The sequence below is a fragment of the Macrobrachium rosenbergii genome, chromosome 6 (assembly GCF_040412425.1).
Source record: "Macrobrachium rosenbergii isolate ZJJX-2024 chromosome 6, ASM4041242v1, whole genome shotgun sequence".
NCBI classification, from domain to species: Eukaryota; Metazoa; Arthropoda; class Malacostraca; order Decapoda; family Palaemonidae; genus Macrobrachium; species Macrobrachium rosenbergii.
In genome coordinates, this window is record NC_089746.1 from 13,471,786 (window position 1) to 13,483,834 (window position 12,049).

Sequence of the window (12,049 nt, forward strand, 5' to 3'; positions counted from 1 at the left end):
GGAACGAAGGATATCACAAGGACAGCTTTATGATTTACAAGCTGGAACGAAAGATATCACAATAACAGCTTTATAATTTACAAGCTGGAACGAAGGATATCACAAGGACAGCCTTGTAATTTACAAGCTGGAACAAAGGATATCTCAAGAACAGCTTTATGATTTGCAAGCTGGAACGAAGGATACCACAAGAACAGCTTTACAATTTACAAGCTGGAACGAAGGATATCACAAGAACAGCTTTATAATTGACGAACTGGAACGAAGGATATCACAAGAACAGCTTTATAATTTACAAGCTGGAACGAAGGATATCACAAGAACAGCTTTATAATTGACGAACTGGAACGAAGGATATCACAAGAACAGCTTTATAATTTACAAGCTGGAACGAAGGACATCACAAGAACAGCTTTATAATTTACAAGCTGGAACGAAGGATATCTCAAGGACAGCTTTATAATTTACAAGCTGGAACGAAGGATATCACAAGAACAGCTTTATAATTGACGAACTGGAACGAAGGATATCACAAGAACAGCTTTATAATTTACAAGTTGGATATCACAAGAACAGCGTTATAATTTACAAGCTGGATATCACAAGAACAGCTTTATAATTTACAAGCTGGAATGAAGGATATCACAAGAGCAGCTTTATAATTTACAAGCTGGAACGAAGGATATCACAAAAACAGCTTTATAATTTACAAGCTGGAACGAAGGATATCACAAGAACAGCTTTATAATTGACGAGCTGGAACAAAGGACACCACTTCGACTTGACCTGCCGACGTCGGGAATATCAGAATTGCAAAACATTTAACATTTCGTTAAACTGATCTGTTATTGTGAGCAGACCACTTGATCCCAGTAGGATCACACCTGATGAAAGTGTTGCCTGAAATGGAAAGCATATGATGTCCTCTTGGGTTTAGGACTAATACTTTGACATGACGCCGCGAAATGAAAATTGAACCTCGCAGGTTGTGTGGGAAGAGGGGTTGTTAGTTATGTATAGTTGTTAGTTATGTATATGTTATTATGTTGTCAGGATTCTCGTTACGTATGTGATATGTACAGTATTCTACAAGGTTTGGATTTTATTCACAAAAAAATGTACAGTGATTTAATGGTTAGGATTGTTTGCAAAAAGCCCTGCCGTACTCTGGATAAGTTAACCTGTTGTTTGTAATAAGAGTTTTTTTATTTCACGGGGAAACATTATTATCATCATCCCTATAATAATAATAATAATAATAATAATAATAATAATAATAATAATAATAATAATAATAATAATAATATTATTATTAATATTATTATTATTATTATTAATATTATTTTGATTAATTTCTTAGAGAAAGGTTATCAGCATCATCCCTATAATAATAATAATAATAATAATAATAATAATAATAATAATAATAATAATATTATTATTATTATTATTATTATTATTATTATTATTATTTTCCTAGGATGACGATGATAATCTTTCTGTATGAAATCAACCAAAAATATACTACAAATAGCACGTTAACCTATTATTATTATTATTATTATTATTATTATTATTATTATTATTATTATTATTATTATTATTATTATTATTAACCCGCTTACCGCAGATCCAACCAACATTAACATTGTCAAGGTGCAAACACCGTAATCACCTGTAATTTACCTTTACCTCAGAACGTGAAAATCAGCATTAGAAGAAAGAAGCCGATCCACTGTCAGCTATATGTAAAATCCCAGGTGGGATTTACCCGCGCAAATGTCTCTGACATTCTCTAATAGTCTCCAGTTGCGTCCATTTTTAATCCCCCGACTCGTCCACTGACCGCTGTCAAATACTCACCCTTATTTCACACCTAGAAGCAGTAAATATGACGGTAAGTCTGTTATGACAGTGGGGCTTCACCAACGTTTCCCTGAGAGGCTGCGTTGGCACAAGTCATTAACTAAAGTTGCCTTCCCCGCAGGGGTTAAGTGCCGTCAGTTCACACCTCATGCGGTTCGTTGTGGGCATTGCTTAAGGTTCTTTGCGGCGTCCCTTCGGCCCCTAGCTGCAACCCCTTTCATTCCTTCGACTGTACCTCCGTTCGTATTCTCTCTCTCTTCCACCTTGTTTTCCTCCTCCTTCTCCTCCTAACAGCTGTTTCATAGTGCAACTGCAAAAGGTTTCCCTTCCGTTACACCTTTAAAAATCTTTTTACTCTCAATTTCCCTTTCAGCGCTGAATGACCTCATAGGTTCCAGCCTTTGGCCTATATAAATTTTGCATTCTATCCTATCCTAGTCGATTCTACTGTGAGTTTGTGCTATTTTTTTTATTATCTTTTGCTCTCTTCTTCCGTTTATTTGATTTTCCTTTTATCACAGAGAACAGATTTGAACTGTAAATTGCAGTGTGGTGTAGCGATGACAAGCACCATAAAGATAGTGAGATCTCGCTTAAGAATGGTGATGAAAGGAATGTGATAGTGAGATAGGCGTAGATGGGAAGGCTAGAGACGGAGTTGTGTGTATGAGAGAGAGAGAGAGAGAGAGAGAGAGAGAGAGAGAGAGTAACAGGCGGGTAAGTATGGTAAGGCGAGGAAGAACTGAATGAGTAAAGTCTTTATGTCAAAACAAAAACTGAAGGAGACGTATTACACGCAGTCTTCTGAACGGGTTATGAATGAAAGAATAAACGTAGAATAAATGGGAGAAGACAAAGGATGAAGAAAGGATAGGATATTGATCGGAGAAGCATTCAACATATCTCACACTTGAACTTTTTCGTCGTTTACGAAAACTGTCTCAAAAATCAAACGAACTTTCCCAATTCAGCAGGCGACGTCAGTTCATGGACATTCGTCTCTTCAATTTTCTGGCAAGGAGATGGTCCAAATAAGCATTTGACAGACCATGGCGATAATCGTCCATGACGTGCCCGAGAAAGGCCCCGGATGCCCGGGGTACCGTTGATGATACCCCCGTTGGGCTTCACCAAAGCTTTCACTTAGGCTTCACTCCCCCATAAGCTTCTGCCGTTATGTGTATACTCCACCCACTAGGATTAGTCTTGTCAGTTAATGATACCACCCACAAAATGTCGGCCGAAATGTCATGATATTTCCCGATGGTTGAGATTTTGGTTGCAAATTTCTCTCTCTCTCTCTCTCTCTCTCTCTCTCTCTCTCTCTCTCTCTCTCTCTCTCTCAATTTCCAATTTTATTGTGTCCGTAAGTGGTTGTTTGTTCGTTTCCAGAATCTCTCTCTCTCTCTCTCTCTCTCTCTCTCTCTCTCTCTCTCTCTCTCTCTCTCTCTCTCTCTCTCTCTCCAGAATGTTCCAAGAAGACAAACTACTACCAGTTCTTTTGTATTTTCTTTTGATTGTTAGGTTTTTGTATTTTCTGAAACTCCACGAATTTCTTTTGCATTTGATACCAATTTCTTTGAGTTTTTCAAAAGATTTATAATTTTAGGATAATTATACATTTGAAATTATTTTTATTTTCACTTTTAGCTTGCCCCAAAAGCCGTAATATATCCAGAGGCATTGGATTTTATTTCAGTATAAAGGGAACCTCTTCACTTTTCATCTATTCAAGGGGAATATTCTTTGCACGTCACCCACCCCCGCACCCCATCTTCCCCATCCCCCTTTCTTCTTCTTCTTCAAAACATCCTCCGCCTCCTCCTCCTCCTCCCCCTCCTCCTCCTCCTCCTCCTTCTTCTTCTCTTGACCATGTGTACGATAATGTGCGAAAGCTGTATCGAATCATCTCTTTATTCAAGTGTTTGCCATACTTCCATCTTCGTCAAGGAAAGAAAGAGTTTCTACATACCCATTCTGTTGATCCAAACAAGCGCGCGCGCACGCACACACACACACACACACACACACACACACACACACTGTGAGTGTTTCATTACGCCTTTGGTTTGTTTGTTGTTATTTTATGTTTGTTTTTATATTACTCGTGCGTTTTCGTTGCTATTGCTTTTTATTATTTTTTTTTTATTCGCCTGAACCCTCTGGTCGTAAACCGCGTCCAGTTGATGCATAAAACACATTTGGTCTGCTGGAATTCTTTCATATTGCTTCGCCACAACAACAACAATAATAAAAACAACAAAAGCAACAACAACAAATGTTTAAAATGTAATAAACAAATAAAACAATTCAGAAATTTCTCCCTGATGTTCCGGATATTATTTCTCCCTGACTATGTAAAAAATATAGAAAAAAACATTGTTATAAACGACAGAAGAATCATTTTCCATTGTTTAAATATTTTACGAGCTCAGGGGCAAACCATTTTACCCATAGAAAGGAACTATTGTGATTTTTTTTCATTTTAATAGTGCGTGTTTTATGGCGAAATGCGATTCCATTGAACTGTGTAATCTCTAATGGAGGGAGAATGGAATAGCATTTGTATTCAGTGAAGGCAGTTGTTTGTTTTCGATCATTTTATCGAAAATATTCTCTGCTTTGGCTGGAATTCATTTTACATTGTTGTTCCCGCTGCTATGGAACTTCGCAGTTCCAGAGGTCCTTTATTCCTCACACCGCTGGAATGTGGAACAACCTCCCTGAGGATGTTAAGCAATTAGAGTCTCGAAAGTTCAAGCGAAGATGAAATGCATTGCCACCTTAAAACAATTCGCTTTGTATTTTACTGATTTATCTATTGTTTTATCTATTCATTAATATATCTTTTTTCCTTTTTTAAGTAATAACTGATCTGATTTTTCTCCATTTCGTATTATCGTCTGTAACTTCTTTCAAATAAACACCATATAACTTGGAAGATTGAATTTCAAGTCAGTGGCCTCAGTAGTTATGTTCCACATGAACAGGACTCATCTTTTGAATGAAAACAATGATAATAATAATAACGAATTACCTTTAATGTTTTCTCTCCTTTTTTTCTCTTCGAAAGGCTCATTCTCTCATTTTATGCTTCCTAAGCCTCCCTATTCCCTGTTCCCTTCCGCTTCCTCGGGCCCGGGCTAGAGCAGGGCAGTAGAATGCCCCGTCCCATAGAGTCTTTAGTGAATAAAATGTAAAACACACGACAGATCGATAAATCTCGCACATTGGTAATGTAGATTCCATATTGAGCATTGTACAATAGTAAGTTCTAGTGGATAAAAATCTTGATTTGCATAGCTATATTGCCTGAACTGAATGAAGGTTTATGTAGAATAGTGATGTGAAACACAACACACACACACACACACACACACACACACACACACACACACATATCTATACATATATATATTTATATATGCATATCTGTGTATGTATATATAAAATATATATATTTTGTGCATACACACATCCTCGTCACACACACACACATATATAATATATATATATATATATATATATATATATATATATATATATATATATATATATATAGATATATAAATTATATACATTGTGAAAGGGGGACGTAGAAATTTTGTTTTGCGGAATCCCCTTGCTTGTAAACAATTCATACGAAAGTGCAATATTTGCAATCACATCTCCCCTCTTCCAAAATCTCTCTCTCTCTCTCTCTCTCTCTCTCTCTCTCTCTCTCTCTCTCTCTCTCTCTCTCTCTCTCTCTCTTTTTCCTAAAATGATAGTTATGAAGTGACTGAGGGAATGAAGCTGCTGTAATTGTTAATGGGTTTCTCTCTCTCCCCTCTCTTTATATTCTTTTTTTCCCTCTATATTTTCTTTTTTTTATCATTTTTTCGTTTCTTTTTTGTAAATGGAGGATGCTTTTAATCGGTTCTCCTCCGTGAAGTTGATATGACATCCAATTGCAGACTGGGAGATTGATATTGTAATCGGATGGAAAAGTTTTTCAATTATGCAGTCATTCATATTTGAGTGATTCTGGCTGGGTTGCTTTTGCAGTTGTTGTTGTGATTGTTGAATAGACGTTGTTATTTTTACTTATTAAATGCTTTGTTAATAATAATAATAATAATAATCATAATAACAATAAGAATAATTTGCTGTTGTTGTTGTTGTTATTGTTAGTCGTTATTTTTTTGTGTTTATCAAGTGCATTGTTAATAATAATAATAATAATAATAATAATAAAGTCCTTTTACTGTACAATATACCTTTCAAATGAACACCATAATATTCTTTGGAAGCTTGAATTTCAAGTCAGTGGCCCCTATAGTGGGCTTGTTCCAAATGAATAGGGTTCATCTTCTGAATAATAATAATAATAATAATAATAATAATAATAATAATAATAAAAGTCCTTTTACTGTACAATATACCTTACAAATGAACTCCATATTCTTTGTAAGCTTGAATTTCAAGTCAGTGACCTCTGTGGGCTGTTTCATATGAATAGTGTTCGCCTCCTGAATAATAATAATAATAATAATAATAAAGTCCTTTCAGTGTACAATATGCCTTTCAAATGAACACCATAATATTCTTTGGAAGCTTGAATTTCAAGTCAGTGGCCCCTATGGTGGGCTTGCTCCAAATGAATAGGGTTCATCATCTGAATAATAATAATAATAATAATAATAATAATAATAATAATAATAATAATTCAGGCTAAAAATTAACACCTGGAATTAGAGAGCAAGTTTTAAAATGCGAAAATTACGTGTACAAGAAATTATATGAATACAGCTGATTTTAGAAATGACTGGGGCGCCATCTGGAATTTCTGTTTAAATGGTCATTTGACTGTGTGATACGCCCATGGAAGAAGGTTAATTTTTAGAGTTATATTTATAATATTAGAATTATATTTTATTTACCGTTGTGAACAGGCTTATATAGAGAGGTATGTTGACGGATCAATACTGAATGTTTATGGATTTTAAATTTATAATTTTTTGTAGAGAAATAAATGGAAAAGTAATGATGTTTTGTCGAATATTAGGAAATGAAAACAGATCTATATATTATATACATTCATACATACATATATATATATATATATATATATATATATATATATATATATATATATATATATATATATATATATATATATATATATATATATATATATATATATATATATATATATATATATATATATATATATATATATATATATATATATATATATATATGATTATTATCACTTTTTACGTGATTCATTTATCACACATTACCACAGGTGAAAAATAAGAAACAAGGTGTAGGTCCTGACCGGTTTCGACTTTATTTCAAGCCATTGACGAAGTCCTTCGTCAATGGCTTGGAAATAAGTTCAGACCTATTTCTATTTTTCACCTGTGGTATATATATATATATATATATATATATATATATATATAAGTATATGTATATATATATATATATAATTCTAATAACCACAATGCCCTCTTAACTTCTCGAATTCTTCGCGCTTTTTTGGATATGCTTGTAACTACGAAGCCGAAAATATCCAGAATTTCTTCCGTCTGGATATTTTCGGCTTCGTAGTTACAAGCATATCCAAAAAAGCGCGAAGAATTCAGAAAGTTAAAGAGGGCATTGTGGCTATTAGAATATATATGTGTCTGGTAAAAGTGACCAGTAGATTCTACATATATATATATATATATATATATATATATATATATATATATATATATATATATATATATATATATGTATATATATATATATATTTGTATATACCCGTGTTTGTGTGTATGTTTGTGAATGAGAGCGCTTTTACAATATTCAGCTGAAGTTTGCAGAAAAATATCTCACCTCATATCATTTCCAATTACTTCCTTCTCTGTATTTTTCTTTTTCTTTTAACGCTCATCCAATCTCTTATTTCTCTTTGACGCATTTTCCTGTCGCATATCATCAGTACCTTTACTACTCTCTCTCTCTCTCTCTCTCTCTCTCTCATCATCTAAGCAACAGCTCCTTCATGCAGTCACATATCTATTGTGTAAATCTCCTGTCCTTCTGTTGTCTCGCTTCCTCTACTTTATTTTCCATTTCCTACCGTAATCCCACTTACATCCTCCTCCTCCTCCTTCTCCTCCTCCTCCCCCCGTATTACCTCCGCCCATCGCCGATCCTGTCATCCCATTTGCCGCCTCCAGTGGGCAGAAAAATTGAGGATCCATAGCAAAAGGCGGCCTGGAAGCAGGAAGGGCAAAAAAAAAAAAAAAAAAAAAAAAAAGAGGCAAAAAATGGCGTCGTTTGTCAAGTTCTTCTGGAAAAGGGGCTGTTGCTTCTACCGTTTTATTCCTTCCGTTCTTGGTGGTTGGATAGATGGGTCAGGGTTGGGGTAGGATGGGGAGGAGGTTGAGGGGAGGGGCTTGTTTAGGACGGGGAGTGGGGTAAGGGGTGAGGGGAGGGGCTTGTTGTGTGTAAGGAGGGATTGGATTGTGGGGGGAGGGTTTTTGTGGGGTGGGTAGGGATGGGATGGTGGGGGTTTGTTGGGTGGGAAAGGATGGTATGGTGGGGGTTTGTCGTGGGGTCGGGGAAGGGTTTGTTGTGGGGTGGGGAGGGATGAGGTTGTGGTGGGTGGGGTTTGTTGTAGGGTAGGGAGGGACGGGATAGTGGGGAGGGGAGGATGGGATTGTGGGGAGGGGTTAGGGAGGGTCTTGTAAAGGGATGGTTGGGGGAGGGGTTTGTTTTGGGAGGGGAGGGACCCGACGGTAGGGTCGGGGATGGTGTTAGGGGGATGGACCTGTCATGGGGCAGGGTAGGGCCGTGGTAGGGGCGGCGCCTGAGCTTAGACCCTACCTGAGTGACGTCATCAGGAATGGTCTGTAAGGCAAGGTGGCCATTTAAGGCTTTAAGCCATAGAAGTGTTTGTAATGGAAATATTAAGCAGTTAATTGCAGATGAGTTGATTATCTTAATTAACAGTGATTTTCAAAGATGTTAATTATCATAAGTGGCATTGATTTGCACCCAATAGACTTATATTAGTTTATTTTCGTATTGCCTATCATAAACACTACACAAAAATGCATACCAAAGAGTTTGCATAGTCGTCATGTTTATTTACTCTACCTGTAAAAAAAAAAACACGTTAATGACGTTAGTGTCCTCATTTTATGTGTTTTTTTTGTAGATGAATGTTTAGTTGCAATTCGAAGCAAAATATTTTGTTTAGCTGCTTGATTACTGCTTGCTTCGTCCCTAAGTAGTGATGATAAGGCTTAACACTCTTTGCTTACTGTGGCTTATTTTTTTATTTTTACTCTGTTCGTCAAGGTTTAATCTCTCTCTCTCTCTCTCTCTCTCTCTCTCTCTCTCTCTCTCTCTCTCTCTCTCTCTCTCTCTCTCTCTCTCTCTCTCTCTAATATCACAGATTTGTGGCCAAGCTGTGAAATAGTTAAAGTGCCTAGAATTTGTGACGACCCCTGACCTTCAAAAGTCAAAATTGGCACTCTTCATTTACTAGGAAATATTAAAAAAAAATAGAAATAAAAATACAGCGAAAGTATAGCAAGCTCTGAAGCATTGTTACCTTCCGAAACCTTTGACCTTGATCTTTAACCTTTTGACGGACTTATTCCAGTTGCTGAAAATCACGAGGTCACCGTATGAAGAAATATTTCCATGTATCGTAGGCTATCTACGTTAGACGCATTATAATTTTTGTGGTTTTATACGTAAACTAAAAAGATTATATATATATATATATATATATATATATATATATATATACACACACATACATACACACACACACACACATATATATATATATATATATATATATATATATATATATATATATATATATATGTATGTATGTATATAGTATGATCCCCAGTAATACTCTTGATAATAAAGACGAATTGTATTTGTAAAAATATATATATCTCATCTCTATAATCAAGATTATCACTGTGGATCCTACTGTAAATAATTAAGAAGTTTTTATGTTTCATATATATATATATATATAATATATATATATATATATATATATATATATATATATATATATATATATATATAATTATAAATTTCTATCCTTGTACGTAAAAAAAGAGGATTGAAATAGTTTACTATTTTTCAAGAAAAATCAAAACACGGATCCGTCTTATCTCTCCGACATGTCTGGGACTTGAGAATGTATATACTCTGTATCCCCTGTATCCCAAACTTTCACGACACTATTCCTTTGTATCTTGGCTTAGGACTTCATAATTTACATCTTGGAATTGCGGCGTGACTCCTCTATATCTCGAAATAAAGCATCAAAAACATTATTGCTGTATGTTGTAGAACACTATATCTCACCTTTATATCTCCGAATTTAATGAAACCCTTTCATTCCCCGGGATGTAGTATCACTGCTTTATATGCGTTTTGCGTTGCAATATTGTCTTTCATTTGAGAGACCTGGGTTCGATCCTAATGTGAGTCAGAAATTTATTGCATATATATTTATGTACAGGAATTCAATCTCTCTCTCTTTCATAGCTTCGAATGTAACGAGCATTCCAGCATATTTGATCTGTACCACTTGGTAGTTGCTTTAGTACTTATATATATATATATATAGTATATATATATATATATATATATATATATATATATATATATATATATATATATATATATATATATATATATATATAATATATAAATGTGTATGTATGTATGTATATGTGTGTGAATAAATTTTATCACATCACCGTGAATCATATACATGCATTAAGCTGCAAACGTCCTTTAATATCCAATTCGCTCTACCTCGGAAGTATTATATTTTCATATATGTTACCCGAAGGGGAATTTTTTTGTTGATAATAAGTTCGTCGTCTCGTGGGCTTCGGGTAACATATATGAAAATATATTATTTCCGAGGTAGAGCTAATTCGATATTAAAAGACGTTTGTAGCAATAATGCATTTATATATATATATATATATATATATATATATATATATATATATATATATATATATATATATATATATATATATATATATATATATATATATATATACACACACACACATAAAAGTAGGAACCTCACTTCTTTACACACGAAACACTAAAAAGTCAGTAGTATTCCATGATATTTGGATATTCAGTACCTCTCCTTTCCCTATCAAAGGATAACAATAACTCCTTGATGTCTCAGTGGCAAACAATCACAATCTCTTATCTACGTTCGATTGTCGTCCGGCCCTGCAACTTTTATCTGTCTGCTTAGACCTGCAGCATCACTTATCTCATATCGGAAGATTTCAGCATCATTTATGTTTATCTCGACCTCCAATCTAAGTCTTTGCTTGTCACTTAGTAGAATTTCTCTTCAGCTTGTCAGTAGGAATTCTCGAGAGATGCAACATTCCCGCACAGCCTTCAACATTATCTTCAAAGTATTGCTGACGGGAGGGCGATGGCACGAGAAGGATAATGCCCTACTCTTGCCCAGGCTTGATAGCGACGCGATAAAATTTGGAAATGAATCGATTGCCTAGCTGTTTGATACAAGGGCCACACTGTTCAGGTGCATTTCGACTTGCAACACTGCAGCATGATCCAAACGTATACTATTCTTTTTAGCTAAGACTTGCATTGCTACTCAGACGTGTTTCAACGGAAATACATCACTCTGTTGTATTTCATACAGCTGTAACTCTTCCATTGTGTCTCAAAGTCGTACATTGCTCCTCCTCGCATCACGGCTCTCAGTTCCATTCATCTCTGTCTCTCCTGCAACACCAGTCCTTTGCCTCACGAATTGTAGAATATTGAGGTATTTGTTTCCCAGTGCATTGGTTTTACTGTATACCTCCTGAACGAAAGTGTTAGTCAGTTCATGTTTATTTGTTATATCCGTAAACTGCTTAGAAAAAAAAACAAAAACTGGTTCCACCATTTTATAGTGTACCTCTTGAACGAAGGTATTTGTCAGTTCACATTCATTTATTGTCGCATTCGTAAACTGACTTAAAAAAACAAAAAAGTTATTCTACCGTATTACTGTATCCCTCTTGAACGAAGGTATTTATCAATTCGCATTCATTTATTGTTACGTTCGTAAACTGGAAAAAAAAACTGGTGCCACCATTTCATAGTATACCAC

The 12,049-nt window shown here is 35.0% G+C and overlaps 1 protein-coding gene across 1 annotated transcript in view; it reads left to right on the forward strand.

The window, feature by feature from the left end:
• The window catches only part of LOC136839215 (discoidin domain-containing receptor tyrosine kinase B-like), a 336,084-nt gene that overhangs the window by 218,903 nt on the left and 105,132 nt on the right, over positions 1-12,049 (forward strand).